Raw genomic sequence first — 16,336 nt, forward strand, 5'->3', positions numbered from 1 at the left:
AGAGACACAAAGAGAGAGAAAGGCAGAGCCATAGATTTTGATTACTTAATCTTCCAGGCTTTTGCCTGTTTCCCGTGTTGCCTGGAAATACGATTTGTCTGTGTGAGAATACTAATTCTTATCTTGATGCTATGTTTTTAAGTATCTTTAGTTTATCACCTAGTGGTTTGCTTCATTTGAGAAGGCAGCTGATGATGCCCCAGTGTTTTTGAAGTCTATTTCATGTCACAGTATATATATATATTCATTGAAGAGGAAACAAAGTTTAGGCATACATTTTATGCAACTTAATATTTTGTGAGATGGACCTACCATACTTCAAAGATTGTTTTTTTTTAAAAAAAGATTTTATTTATTTATTCATGACAGAGAGAGAGAGAGAGAGAGAGAGAGAGAGAGAGAGAGAGAGAGAGAGAGGCAGAGGGAGAAGCAGGCTCCATGCAGACAGCCCGATATGGAACTTGATCCCGGGACCCCAGGATCAAGGCCTGGGCGGAAGGCAGGTGCTAAACCGCCGAGCCACCCAGGGATCCCCCCTGAAAATTGTTTTTTATTAAAAATAGACCCTTACACAAATGGCTTGAATTCACTTTCCCCACCTGAAACTCCAGGTACAAAGAACAGTTTTCCTTTTCTCCCTAATAGTGTTTAGGTTTTTCAATACCAAAGTCAGCTTAGACCCAACAACCAAACCTAACAGAGCTTAGCACTTAAGTCTTTCTTGTACTGCACCAAGGGGCAAAAGAGAACAGACGCTGGCAGGCTTCCCTTTCACAGAAATGATAAATGAGGATACCAGAAACAGCTTTTTGAGAATAAGAAAGAGTCCTGCTTTCTTCGGATTTAATATGTCTGTGATGCTCTGATTCTCATAGTAACTGCTCTAGGAGAGGCGTCGACTGGCGCCCACCCCGCCCTCTTTAGTGAAGAGGAAAAGGAGTTTGGCGCGCGTGCTGGTTACTAAAGGAAGGGCGCCGAGGGCGCGGCGCGCGGGGGGCCTCGCGCTCAGGCCGGGCGGGGGCGCGGGGCGGGGGCGCGGGGCGGGGGCGCGGGGCGGGCGCACCACCCGCTCGGGAGGCCCCGGGGGCGCGAGCATGGAGGGCAGGGCCGGGCCGGGCCGCCTCCGCCCCGCGGTTGCCTGGACACCGAGTAACCGACCCGGAGGGCCTCGGCCGCCGGCGCCGGGGAGGCGGCGGGGTTGGGCAGGAGCGGCGCGGGGAAACGCGCGGAGCCGGTGAGTCGGGCTGCGCACTCCTCTGGTCGCCCGCACGGCTCCCAGGGGCAGCATCCAGACCCGAGGAGCCGGGGCGCCTGCGCCCAGAGTTACACCCCACTCGGTCAGTTCCTTAATCAATCCCTTACGGGCTGTCACTCGGCGAGTTTAAGAAAAATCCCCGTGGCTCGGGTAAGGGATGTAAAGTCTCCCTCCACTGGCCGCCCAGCTGTACTTCACATTGTCCAGAACTGCATCCCTAAGCTCTCTTTTAATAATTATTTCTACCTTTTATTTTGCTTATAAGGCCTCCTTGTGGTGGCTCATGTATTATTATTTGGATTGCTATTTTTCTTCTTTTGATATTTTGTCTTTCAAGTGTCTGCTCAAATACTGCACACCTAGTTAGGGCAGAGGCTGGGAATTTGTTTTGTTCTATAGCACCCCAAGTAAGATGATCCACAATAACACCTCCTTTCTGCCAATGAGGAAAATGAGGCACACAGCTGATACGACTTAACTAAGGCCTGAGAATTTGCAAGATTCACTTCCAATTCAAAGAATTTTCTATTTCTTCCTTGACACTCATTGGATGCTCAATAAATATTTGAAAATTGACTTGGTCATATCCCAGGCCCATTTACTATTGCATGATCTGTCTGGACATCTTGACCCAAATGTAGCATTCTAGAGATATCTCTGTTACTGGGTAGCTCAGTTCTTGTCTCAAATGCACTAGAGAATTGGAGACCCAAGACCTGAATGGGGAGAGTTTATTGAGCAGTTGAATATAGTACACTTTCAAGAGTGAAAGCAGGCCACTGCTTGAACAAGAGTAGCAATGACACCCAGAAACTCTAGAAGCATCCTTTTATTTTTTTTAAGATTTTTTTATTTATTCATGAGAGACAGAAAGAGAGAGAGAGAGAGAGAGAGAGAGAGAGGCAGAGACATAGAAGGAGAAGCAGGCTCCCCTGTGGGGAGCCTGATGTGGGACTTGATCCCAGGACCCTGGGGTCATCACCTGAGAGGAAGGCAGACACTCAACCACTGACCCACCCAGGCATCCCTAGAGGCATCCTTTTAAGCCTGCTTTTTGCATATGTAAATTTGGCATTGATTGACATTTTTGATTGACAACTGGTGACCTTAAAGATACTTAAGGGCAAGTTTCACCCTTTGTGGGCATGCTCAGCACTTAGAAGTCCCCTTGTGGCTTTTGAGCCAGCTCTGTGGCTAGGCCTTTCCTATTCTGTTAGCCCTTAGAGGTGGCTCTGAAGGTGTGGCTGTTAACCCTCAATGGTAGCACTGACAGTGTGGCCAGCACCTGCTTTATCCCTCCTCACTCATGCCTAACAAAAAACTGCCTAATATCCCTAACTGTCCCTCCTCTCCACCAAGTCACTTCTTGGTCCTACTTGGAAAATTGGGTTTAGGACACCATTTAGCAAAGTTAAGAACTTAAAGACAAACGGACGGCTAATTGTCAGACACATCCAAACATCTAACAACTTAAAGGATTTTGAGCTGTTGATGTTGAATTATACTCTAGACATTTATATGTGAGACTAGTGCACTTCTTTTTTGGGGGGATTTTATTTATTCATTAGAGACCCAGAAAGAGAAGCAGAGATATATGTGAGGGAGAAGCAGGCTCCCTGTGGGGAGCCCAATGCAGGACTCCATCCCAGGACCCTGAGATCACAACCTGGGCAGAAAGCAGACACTCAACCACTGAGCCACCCAGACTGCCCACGACTAGTGGCATTTCTATCCTGAATTCATAATACTTCTCATTTTATTCTTGCATTCTTAAGGTTTTATTATTAACCATATCTAGCTAATTTCCAGAACGATCAAAACAATAAATTTGAACATTAATCTGATTTTACTTGGGTGAAGTTCCATTATGTTGGGAACTGCCACAGCTCTTATATACAACTCAGCCTTTTCTCTTCCGCTCTTGTTCAGATTCAACATAACCTCAGACTCAACTAACCTGTTACTACATCCTCAGACTTTGTTCTTTCTTCTCTATGCTCTATGGCAGTGAATGATACATGCATATATTTTCTTTTTCCTTTCAACTATGGACTTTATTCTCACACAGGCTTATTCCACTAGGCTAAAACTATGATTTCCAAGAGTTCCGAACTCATAAATTCCCATCCTTGTTCCCAAAAAGAAAAATCTAGAAATGCCCTGAGATGAGACTCCTTGACTCCAGTTGGTTCACCTGCCTGTCCCTGGAGCATTTATGTTGAGGTTAGGACTACTAGGATTCATAGCAATCTATTTAACCATGTAAATGGAGTTGGCAAACAATTTCTCAAAACCAAGGAACCTTCCTTAAGAAGGAGAGTTTCTGGAGAAAAAATAGAAACAATATTTGTCTACCCAGAGTTTACTTAGGCATATGAAACATTTTTTTTAAAGATTTTATTTATTTATTCATGAGAAACACAGAGAGGAGAGAGAGAGGTAGAGACACAGGCAGAGGGAGAAGCAGGCTCCATGCAGGGAGCCTGATGTGGGACTTGATCCCGGGTCTCCAGGATCACACCCTGGGCTGAAGGCGGTGCTAAACCGCTAAGCCACCTGGGCTGCCCAGGCATATGAAACTTAAGGTTAATGAGACTATTGACTAAAAAATTGCTAAAATGCTAGACATTGGAACCTAGACAAAATGGAAAGCAGAAAAGATATATAGTAGAAAGAAAAGGGAGGGAGATTAGGCAGCTGGAATACTCAAAGTAGGTGAAGAATTTGTATTGTGGTAATGATGTAAGAAAGAGAATTGGATTGATCATAAGCTTTTGTATTATGTGCCTGGTGGAAAAATTGTACATTCACAAGCAGATGGCTGCATGGGTGAGCCTTAATGATCATGATGTGTTTTCTGCACAATAATAACACTAATAAAAATATACGGAATTTCAAAATTGATTCTGAACTTTTAACCTCAGTTATAATGCTATGGACACAAAAACCACCCAAATAAAAATAAACAGAGGCTATTTGTTCAGAGCCTGCAATAGCAAGGGAGTCAGCCACCATCATTTGTTTAGGGCGGGTACTCAAAGGGGACAAGGGAGTGGGAAAGTTTTCTAGTGAAAAAAAAGAGAGAGACAACACTGTAGGTGTGTTCTGATTGGAGGCTGTGGACAAGGGGACACTGGAGATGGGCCAACAAGGAGCTGAGCATCCTACATGATTGGTTTGAGAAGCTTATTTGGCTTTCTCTGGCTGGTTCTGAGTTGGAAGTACAGGCAAATATTAGGAAAGCTGGCAGGAATTGACAAAGTCCTGACTGTTCCTGGCTGATTACTGCAGAGGTTGTGGTTTAGCTTCCTGCACTGGTTGGTGTAGAAGGTTGTGGGTTAGAATTCTATTTTTACATATGGTTTGGCCCTTGTCCATCTGTATATTCAGTCTCTCAATGTTCACAGAAATGCAGTTAAGTAAACTTAATTTTACCCTCATATTCTAAAACTGAGATATGGAGAGAATTGGACAGGTTAAGTATAGTATTCATGAATATGCAATTTGTTAGTGAACTCTCATTCACTGAATTTAAATCATGGCTATTTATTAAACACTTATTATATGCTGGTCAGTGGACTAAACAGTTTGCATATACATGTTATATTAATCCTCATGACATTTTGAGATATTATTGTTTTCACCATTTTCTAGAGGAGGAGCCTGATGCTCAAATACATTAAGTAGTCTTTCTCAAGGTCATGTAACTGGTAAGGAGCCCCTCTGGAACTTAATCCCACATCTTACTGATTTAAAAGATATGTTCCTTGGCACTTGGTTAAACTGATAATCTACTTTCATCACTCTGTCACTGTATTTCACCTTAGTCTGTATCTATGAACATTACCATCTGGCCTCTTTTCCTGGGTACTTATAGGATGTTTATATGAGCAGAGATAATTAAAAGACCTTTCCGTGTGAAATGAAGGGATTTAATCCACCATTAGGATACTAAAAAACATTTGGATTGAACCACAGCCAACAAAATGGATGAGCTGGGTATGTAAAATCACATGGTGAAAGTAGAGGGTGATGAAATGGTTGAAAGGGCAGTGGGCAATTACAACCAAGAGGGCACAAGTACCTAAAATGGACTGCTTCTCTTAATAAACTAATAAAATAGTTTGCATAGAAAATTAGTTATCTATAAATAAACTAAATATTGCTGATGGTTAGTAAGATGTTTCGTGGACAAACTAGACAATTATTTTCCTTTTAAATTTGTTTTGTGGAAATGAGACTATATATTTTTTCCTCGAAGAGAAAACTATCCTCAGGAATTGTAATTGTTGAGCCCCCAACTCACACTTACGACAAATTCTTTGAGGGACTGAAGAAAGAAAGATGAGCATTTTGGCTAGTAACATGTTAGCCAGTGTCAATTATGTGTTAATCGCCTTTAGTGTTCCACTGTTTATGGAACTCGTTTACTCTGTTTGTGCTCTCAGAACAATCTTATTATAGGCAAGGATGTAGCACAGAAACAATAGAAGATATGCATGGAAAAGTGTCCGGAGATCTCAGGCACAGATTTCTTTATTCTCCCACCTCTGAGTCACATAGGTGCTTTTGGTCAGTGGACTAAACAGTTGCATATATATGTCTGTACAGACAAGTCTGGAACCACTACTGCTGTGCATCTGAAGAACCTCTGTAAGCAAGAAACCCAAACCTTCTCATGTTAGAGATCTCTTATAATGAACTCCTCATACAGACCTATTCTAGCTATGTTTCCCACTTTTAGTTTGAAAGATCCCCTCTCCAGGCTCTACTGAAATTAGATGCAATTATAAATCCAATTATTATTACTAAACAGTGCTGGCAGGCTGATATATACTTCTTTGAAACAACTCACAGACCCATGGTTTCAAAACATCATTTATCTTTAGTTAAGGCTTTCCATAGTGTTGGCCAAGGGTCAGTAGCTCTGGTGATAAGCTGCAATTAATCCAAACAAGCTAAAATGAACCCATTATATGCATAGCCTATGGAGATGGCAACTTTTAAACTAAATGCACACATTTTTTTCATAGTAGAACTAGCAAAAAAATAAACATCCCCTTTTTTTATCTACATATCACTTCATGTCTAGCTCTTTCCATCCTGTATCTGTTCATTTTCTGGAAAAAGTAGTTTATGCATATCTTTTCTTCAAGCCCATTCATTGGGCTTCTTGCTACCCAAACTCTACTACTGTCATTTAAGGTCACCCATGACTTACTGCCACATTGAATGGCCTTTTTCCTCCTAGTCTTTATCTTATGTAACTTTTTGAAGCTCTGTAGGTTGTTTGCTCCTTCTTAAAACTCTTTTCTCTTGGTTTCTATGACCCCATTCATTCCTGTTTCCTGTGCACATTTTCTAGAAATTGTTAGTTACTAATTTTCTTGGCTCTCATTGTCAAGATTGCTTTTTGTTGCTGTGTGATCTCATCAAACTACCAGCTCTAAAATGGTAATACTAGAAACTCTAGCTCGTTTCAAATTTTTCATTAATATTAGACACACATGTAACATTATAAAGCTCTCATATATAAATTAAAAATAGTCATCTTTCCTCTAAATCCTACCAGTTCTTCCTCACATAGACTCAAATGAAGATAATGGCATTCCCATCTATTCATCCTCTCATGCCAGGAGTTACTCTAGATTCCTTCTCTGTTAACACATCTAATTCTTACCAAAAAATGCAATCTGTGCCTCTTAAATACTTTTTGGTTCTTTCTTCTCCTCTCCACTTCTACTTCCTTTGGCTTAATTTCAAAAATATTCACCTTGATTAGTAGTCTTCTTCTTGATAATTTTTTGCCTCAACTCATGCTCTCTTTCAATTAAGCCTCTGGCACGGCACTGGATTGTGACTACCTATTCACTAACGTCTTCCCACAAAAGATTCTAAATGGTTATAAAGGGATCTTGTGTATTTTTGTGTCTTCAGTGCCTAGCATGTAATGTACATTCAATAAATATTTCCTGAGTGAATAAATGAGTATGAGTCTAGAAAATATGTATGAAAAATTACCATATGCTACTGACATGCTTAGAACAATGTTGTCTGAAACACTTCTCTACAGTTCTATCACTATCTCTTCAGTCCCAGAATGCGTAGCTACTAGCTATCTGTGGTTACTGAGTCCTTGAAGGTGGCCAGTGTAGCCAAGGAACAGAATTTTTCATTTTAAAATTTAATATGGCTAGTTATTTAGTATAGGACAGCACAGCTCTAGAAAACGGGCTCAGAAATTTCCTTTCTGCTCCCTTAATCATCAACACTTCTAACTAAGATTCTGGAGATGTTCTGTCACCCAGAGTTCAAAAATTCCATTCAAGAAAAATTTTTGTCTATTTAATACATGCCAAGCACTGTGGCTTCAAAGAGGAAACAAACAATCTCTACAGAACAGGAAAATGCCATCTAGCAATGGAATTTGATTCCTGGAATTAGGGCACATTCTGAGGATTTATTTAGACAGTGGGAAAGAAGATTTTATTTGTTTTTCCCTTCCTCCTCCTTCTCCATCTAGATTCTGAAGTAGCGAATGGAAGTGGAATTGTCAAAGCTATACTTCTGAAGATGATGGGAGCCATTCTGGATCCCACTTTATACCCCTCCTTCAGATGATGAACTCTTGCTGGTTTCTTTGACCTATTTAGTTTTCATTATTTCTTCTCTCCTTTCTACCCTCTATTATGTATCTGTTTGGTATTTCAATTGCTTTTAGATTTATTAATTTCTTTGTATTTTGTAATACACTGTCAAAGATGACCCAATATCATATCCCTCTGGCTCTAGACAATTTCACCAAACTGTCTCATTTATTATGACTGGCTCTTTGTGGTGTGATAGCAAATTTTCAATCAGTATGACAGCATTTATAGCCAAGCTAATTTAGATTACTTAGCAAATATTATGCCATGAGATTATGTATAAAATGATATCAGTAGGGCCCAAATATGTTGTATATAATGTATTTCTTTACCCACTAATTTGAACATTTCCATAGAAAACTGCAGTAAGAAGCTCTTGGCATAATTTCTTTGTAATAAATTCCGAATGCTGCTTATTACTTTTGATTTTCTTATTCTCCAGATGGTTACACATTTGCGCTCTATGTGTCTGTTATTTCACTAAGCACAGATTTCTTACTGGGCGCTATTATTTATTTATTTTTATTTATATCTTTGGTTTATCTTGTAGCAAACAATTTCTCTTAACTGATAATTTAAGAGAGGAAATTAGTGGAAAGCTTCATTTTCCAGTGTGATTTAATATTTTTCAAGAGTGATACCACTGGACGAACTTTGATATCTATACTGAACATTAACAATTTAAATCATATAGGAGTGAAAAGTATATAATTCCTAGAAAGTATAAATAAGTAATGCTTGTATTGATATCTTTGCTAAATCATAATAATTTTTAAAAATCCAAATATTTACATTTTAAAATCTTTCAAAAAGAGAATCATTAATAAAAGAATTACTTACTTCTTTTCCCCACGGCATAATGATAACCTCATAGTGACATCCATTTTGATTTTCTTTTTCAAAAGTATAGGAAAGTATACCCTTTCAAACAAAGAAATCACTTGTATTGAATTACTGGCCAGTCATGGAGTGGGAAGCTATTAAGGTACATTACTGTTTAGAATGAAACATGTAATAGGAAACCTCAGTATTTTATTAAATTTTTTCAACTAACAGCTTAAAGCTGTAGTTAGAGGGAAATAAAGCTTCATTGTCAAGTTTCACTGTATTCTTTATTTTCTGATTAGTTTTATTTATTTATTTTTTGTATATTTTTTATTGGAGTTTGATTAGTTTTAGTCTCATATTTTTCTTCCCTTCAGAATACTTATGGGCCTCTGGTAAAGAACCTAAGATGGGGAACTCTGAATGAGTAGTGGGGTAAGGGGTGAGTGACAGCAGTGCATTACCTGTTTTCAATTTAGTGTTTGAAGACCTGTAGGAGGGAAAAAAACAAAATAAAACATGACCTTTTGCCAAGGTCATATTCACGGACGAGTTAGTCTTTCGGTTTTTATTAAATTTTAACTTGATAGTTCATATGAACTAGAATTCTTTCTTATTCAATAACACATGCTTTGTATTAATCCAGTAGTTGCATTTTGGGGAAGATCATTTAGGGAGTCTGGATAAATAAAAATCAGATATACTCTGGAGGCTCCATGGCAATGTATGGGATAATTCTTTTGTAAAAGCAGGAAAGTCAGCACTAGGTAACAGTTCTAAATAGAATTTTTAAAGTATCTCCTATGTGAAAACTCAGAATTCCTCTCAGATTATCCAACCTTTAAACCCTACAAAGTTAATAAAAATGACAGGCAGAATGAACAGTCTTGGTGAATGTTGTTAAAATTTCTAACTGAAGGTTAATGGACATTGAATAGTGTTCTTCATTATTCAAATATAACCTTAGAATAGTGGATAATATCAGAGTCTTTCTTATAAAGCAATAAATAAACCTGTGGAAAGGTCACATTTTATATACCTTAATACCACATTAATCAATGTAACTGAATTGTCTTCATATTTAGTTTCTTAAGAGACAAAAATTTGAAAAATTTCAAGGAAGTTGCTTGTTGATATCTTTAAAAAAGTAAATCAATGGGAAAAGGCAAACAATTTCTCAAAGTATTTTTTTACGGTTTCTCTTAGTAAAGCATTATAAATGAATTATAGATGGAAATAGTATAGAGATAATGTGTTCCTTATTGCTAGGTTCAGTCCTTTAGATACGTTACCAGAATTGTTTTTTCAAGAGATTTGTTTTTTTGTTACTGAGGATCCTAGAGTGCATAAAATTAGGAAGTGCCTTTATTGGTATGTACACCTTGGATGTTATATTGGGGTGTGTGTGCGTGTGTGAGTATATGGGGAAAAAGCACGAAAGGTTAATACTAACATTGGGGTTGAAAAAATATATTACTGCCATTCCTAAGTAAAACTTAGAGTTCCATTAGAATGATTTTTTCCACTAGCAATATACTTCTATTGATGTAGAAAGCCTGGATCTTAGTCTATAAACTGAGCTGTGTAAAGAATACCACACTTTGTGGTAGCTCGGGTGGCTCAGTGGTTTAGCGCCGCCTTCAGCCCAGGGCGTGACCCTGGAGATGGGGATCGCTTTTCTCTGCCTGTGTCTCTGCTTCTCTCTCTGTGTCTCTCATGAATAAATAAATACAATCTTAAAAAAAAAAAAAAGAATACCACACTTAAAATTTTCTTTTAATTCAACTAAATTTCAACTTGGTGGTCCCATCCCACCAGTTCAGCAGGAAATTTACCATTATTCATAATATATACATTAATATGGTTATATTCATAATTATCTATACTTATACCAAAAGTGTTGAAAAACAAAGTTTATACATCTTAGATGGAAAAGAAAACATTTTTTACAAGTGTTTATCTTTTTATGTGGAATTACAGAAAAACAGCACATATAGGGATCCCTGAGTGGCGCAGCGGTTTGGCGCCTGCCTTTGGCCCAGGGCGCGATCCTGGAGACCCGGGATCGAATCCCATATCGGGCTCCCGGTGCATGGAGCCTGCTTTTCCCTCTGCCTGTGTCTCTGCCTCTCTCTCTCTCTCTCTCTGTGATTATCATAAATAAATAAATTTAAAAAAAATTTTAAAAAAAAGCACATATAACCTTACTATAGCAGTATGGCAATCTCCAGTTTAAGCTTACTTTTATTAACAAATAGGTTCTTTGGTTCCATAGGTTATAAATATTCTACATCCTCTAGTTTAAATGACAAATGAAGATAAATAATTTATAATATGGTTACCTGAATAAAAAAAATTTCTAGGTAAAAGTGATTTTTCTTTACATTTTTTATTTCATTAAGTATGGTTCCTGATTAAAAGAGGTCCCTTTTTAAATTAAAATTATGGTTTCCTTTATTAAAAAGAAATGTAGATTATTTCTATTATATATTATTTTCTCTCCCCTGTAAGATTCAGGTAATATATCCATTGACAATATAGACTTTTTTTTTTGCAGTTTCCATGTCTGTATTACCTATCGCTGTGTGATAAATGGATTCTTCTATTACTTTACTGTATCATAACTTCTGCAAAAAAAGTTTTATTGTATGATTGTATGAATTACTAAGACTAAATAGTTTTTCTATATCATTTTGCTCTCTTTCCTCCAGAATGTGTGTGTGTGTGTGTATGAATTACTAAGACTAAATAGTTTTTCTATATCATTTTGCTCTCTTTCCTACAGAATGTGTGTGTGTGTATGAATTACTAATACTAAATAGTTTTTCTATATCATTTTGCTCTCTTTCCTCCAGAATGTGTGTGTGTGTGTGTGTGTGTGTGTGTGTGTAGGGATTGTCAATTCAAATTCTTTGCTCATTTTTTCCTGTTTGAATATTTCATTTTTTCTCACCAATTTTTATAACTTTTTATATATTAAGTCATAAACATTTTGTTACCCACATTTTAAGAATTGCTTCCTGATTTGAGAGATTTTTTTAAAAAATAGTTGGATGGCTTTAAATTTTTATGGAGTCAGAGCTCTAGAACTTTATGTATTTTTTGGTGGTAAGCTCAGAGACCTTTCTCATTTTTATATAAAGGTTCCTCTACCTGTTTTTCCTTTTGCACTTAAACTTTTAATCTATTTGATTTTGAGCCTAATTCTATAGTCTCAGAGACTACATAATCATTTCCCTTGATTCTATTAAAATCAGGTTTACATTTTACAAATTATTGGGAAATATTGCACATTTTGTTCTTATTTTAAAGAGTTACTGTATACAATAGCACATTAAGGTGTCCTGAGAACTCTTTTCTTACTTTTGTTTCACCCTATGAACACCAGTTGTAATACTTCCCTTGTCTCTCTGTAGCTAGAGAACAGCATGATGATAGAGTGCAGGGCTAAATCCAGTTCTACACTGCCCAGGTCCAAGTCATTGGCAAGCACTTAACCTCTCAGTGATTTCAAGTCTCCTTTGCAAAACAGAGCCAGTAATCCTATCTGCCTCATAGGTTGTTGTGAAAATAAAAGCATATGAGGTATGCTTTAAGTTCAAACTATCATTTTTGTTTTCATTGTCAGGACTCTAGCTATTTCATGAAGTTAGTAGTAATGTCTCCAAATAAATTGAAACTTTTGGAGTGCACCAGGGACTGTGCCTCAAAATTTTCTTTCTTTCTTTTTTTTTTTTCAAAGTTTCCATGTATTTTCTTAAATCCTTATCAGAAATAGTCAAAAGTGTTCAATAAATAGTTCACATTCTAAAAAGAGTCAAATGAAAAGGCACATTTCTTCAAGAGCAAAGTCTGTCTCAAAGTAAAATGGCATAGTATTTTCTAATTAAAATATTTCTTCCATAAAAATTTTAAAGCTTCAAATTCATAAGAATTTGTTATTTTTCATCTCAGAGATAAAGTAGCTCTTGTATATGAATGACTTAAAGACTATATTTTGTCAGCATATGTAAATGTTTCTCAGGACGCCCACTGTAAAAATTATTTGATGTAACTTAGAGGTGAAATAGTAACAATACATGATACTGACCTATGAAATAATTTAACATCATAAAAGCTGATTTGACTTGCTTGTCGTTCTTTATGTCTCAAGTAATTACCAAAAGGTGAAAAGCTCATCTCTTGGACAAATTTAGAATATGGTATGAGATTTCTTTCTGAATATATGTGTGGAAACGGACTTTTTCAGTTCTAATTTGATTTGTAGAGAAAGATTATATCTAATCTTTCTGAAGATGTATTTGGCTCTAGCAAAACCATGAGCTGTAATATTTAATGTATCTTAACTCTAATCCATTGGATGTAATACAAACATAATATAAAGTCAATGGGACTTTATTAAAGAAAGAAGACATTAAGAATCAGAGGAATAGAGCTTAAAGATTTATAAAAGAAATTACTATAGATATGTGTGAGAAAAATGTGAAAAAAAGCCTTGTCTTTTCCAGTTTTCTTTACCATTTTGCAATATCTTCAACATTGCCACAAAATAATCTATATAGTCTATATATTACACATAATCTATATATTATACAATATATAATGTATACATTATATAATAAGATATCAAAAAATTAGGAAAAAATGTGCTTGTGAAATCAACACACGAGGACACGAGGCAGGATTTATTCTTTCTTCTATTATTGTTGTATACATTTTCTACAATAGGATTTTTAAAATTTTGGAACTTGGGTTAAAATGAAAGTCAATATTTGATAAATGCACGTTTAGTATTATTATGTTTTTAATGGGTGAACTTTGACAAACTTTTTTTTACAGTTTCTTGAAATAAACTTGAAAATGGTTGTCAAGAATGAACATATGATTGCATCTTTGTGACTTATTTATTCCCAAACTGATAATTTGTACCTATTAATCCCCTTTATCTATTTTATCCATTGCCTTACCCACCTCCCCTCTGGTAACCACCCGTTTGTTTTCTGTATTTAAGTCTGTTTTTCTGTTTGCTTTTGTTTCTCTGTTCATTTTGTTTTTTAGATTCTACATATAAATAAGTCACAGAGATGAAAGGTACAGCATAGAGAATATAGTCAATATACTGTAATAACATTATATGATGACAGACGGTGACTACACTCATGATGGTAATTAATGAGTAATGTATAGAACTGCTGAATCAATATGTTGCATACCTGAAATTAATATTTTATGTTAATTATACTTCAAAAAATGATCATAATTGCATATTGAAAATTGAAATGTTTTTTCTAGAACCTATGATTAGAATATTGACCTAAAGTTTATCATAAATATGAAATTTTTCTACATTTAAGGTAAGATTGTACTACTTAATGAAAAAATGTTGTCTTTAATCTCTTTATAAATATATGTAAATACCAATTATTTTGTTTTGTTTTATTAACAATAACTCTAACTTTGATTTCTACGGTCATTCAAAAATTTTCCACTATTCACTATCCTCATCTTGTTACAACCATTTTTTTAGTTTTTACGCTGTTGCACTTTGATTATAAAAAATGAGACAACAGTCTTCTCCTTTCATATCTCATAATTCAATGGGGAAAAACACGTGCATAATTATTTACGAAACTCTACAATATATAACACTTAAGTAATAATAAAGTATAGGGAGGAGTAAGTAAATTTGTTTTGTGATGAGAAATAAAAGGAGACATCATAATAGACACTTAAGGAAAGGGAGAGTAAGAAGAATGTGCAAGGGAATGGCAGCATGGAAGTGTATGGCTTGTTTTGATGACTGGTATGATTAGAATATGGAATGTGTGATAAAGAGGCAAGGGGTGACAGGAATATACTAAGGAATATTTTTATTGTCTCACAGAGATATAATTTTTAGATTTTGTGTTAAAATTCCTTGGTGTTACAAAAAATATGTAATATATATCAAATTGGGGAGTACCTTGAGGACACATGTTTTACTCTTTTATATCTTAAACAAGTAGCATGGTGACATAAACAAGATATAAACTAAAAACTGCTAAATGAATCAATGTATGGCTAAAATGAAATAAATCAAGCATTATCAAATATTAAAGTGGATCTTAGAAGATAATTCAGTCCAGTCTCTTAGATTTTTCCAAATCCTTCTTACATAACACTTAATAAATTATTTTATAGTTTCTCCATGTTATGAGGTAGAAAGTGATTATGGAGAAATATTCTTCCATGTAGACCACTGTTAGTCTGCCTGTCATTTTTGGAATAAAGCCTTTGAGGATGTCTGAGGAGACTTATTTCCCTATCTTCTCCTCTACTCCACCACTGGCAACATTATAGTGGGGACAGCTTATGATAATGGATGGTAGCCTCACCTCTGGCCATAACTGTGGCCAGGAATAAGAGAACAGACTTAAGCTAGTACAATAATAATATCCTGACTTCCCAGCAATAATTGAATGGGTCAAATAGGCACTTGTTGTGAGTAAGGCTAATTAAAATACCCCCAGGGATAACTGGAATAAAATTTGAGAAAGAGTCAGCACTACTTTGATGGCTGAAGCTCTATAATATAAATCCCAGGAGAGAAGATTTCTGAAACACACACACACACACACACACACACACGTTATAGAAACAAAACTAGAATGAGCATGAGAAGATTACTTGAGGCCAAGATACAGAGAATGTTGATGGCATCTAAGTCCTTATATTCCTGCTTCTGCTATGGATGGATGCTGATATTTCCTACTAATTAGCCAGTATCTTTCTGGGTGCCTAGGTGGCTCAGTTGGTTAAGCACCTGCCTCTGGCTAAGGTCATAATCCCAGGGCTCTGAGATCTAGTCCCACATCAGGGTCTTCGCTCAGCAGTGATTCTGCTTCTCCCTCCGCCCTTCCCCCTTGCTCAGGAACTCTCTCTCTCTCTCTCAAATAAGTAAATAAAATCCTTAAAAAAACAGAGAAACAGTATCTTTCCCATAAATACTCCATTTTATGTTTTATTCTTTGCTTTCTGTGGGGGCTTCTTGGTGTGTTTTTGTTTTGGCTTAAACTGAGTTTTCTTATCTGCATCAAAAAAGAACCAATATAATTGGCAATCTGGTTTAGACATTTTAGATATTTAGTCTCAGTTGTGGTTGGTCATTCCTCTGCTTCATTAAGATCAAATCTCTGATTACTGACCTTGGCCTGGATGCTGACTCTGATTCCTATTTGCCGCCTTACTTCATAGTTTGCATTTGTATTCTGTGCTCTTTATTAGCTATGTTTAACCTATTTCCTGTTGCAAGCTATTTAGATAGAATATTTGACATAATTTATATTTGGATCATAACTTTAAATGAGTTTAAAATCTCAGTTATATTATGGGATGAAAAATTGGGAAAAGTAAGTAATTACTTTTTAATATTCCAACAGTTTATGAAGTATTTCCCATTGTCAGACCTTTTATCTTCTTTGGGAAGAGAATGTAGACTTCTAACCATTACTAGGCATATTTAAATTGTCATAAAATGAATCAGCTACATTATAGAAAGAGCCAGTAAGAATAAAAAAATAAACATGTTTTCCACAATTACTGAAGGACTATCAGTATGTTTGCACTGAAT

The 16,336-nt window shown here is 36.3% G+C and overlaps 1 pseudogene; it reads left to right on the plus strand.

Moving 5' to 3' along the window:
- The first annotated feature begins 1,094 nt into the window (after positions 1–1,094).
- LOC129508646 (elongation factor 2-like) overlaps positions 1,095–16,336 on the plus strand; it is a 30,985-nt pseudogene continuing 15,743 nt past the window's right edge.

The sequence above is a fragment of the Nyctereutes procyonoides genome, unplaced genomic scaffold (assembly GCF_905146905.1).
Source record: "Nyctereutes procyonoides isolate TBG_1078 unplaced genomic scaffold, NYPRO_anot_genome, whole genome shotgun sequence".
Lineage (NCBI taxonomy): Eukaryota > Metazoa > Chordata > Mammalia > Carnivora > Canidae > Nyctereutes > Nyctereutes procyonoides.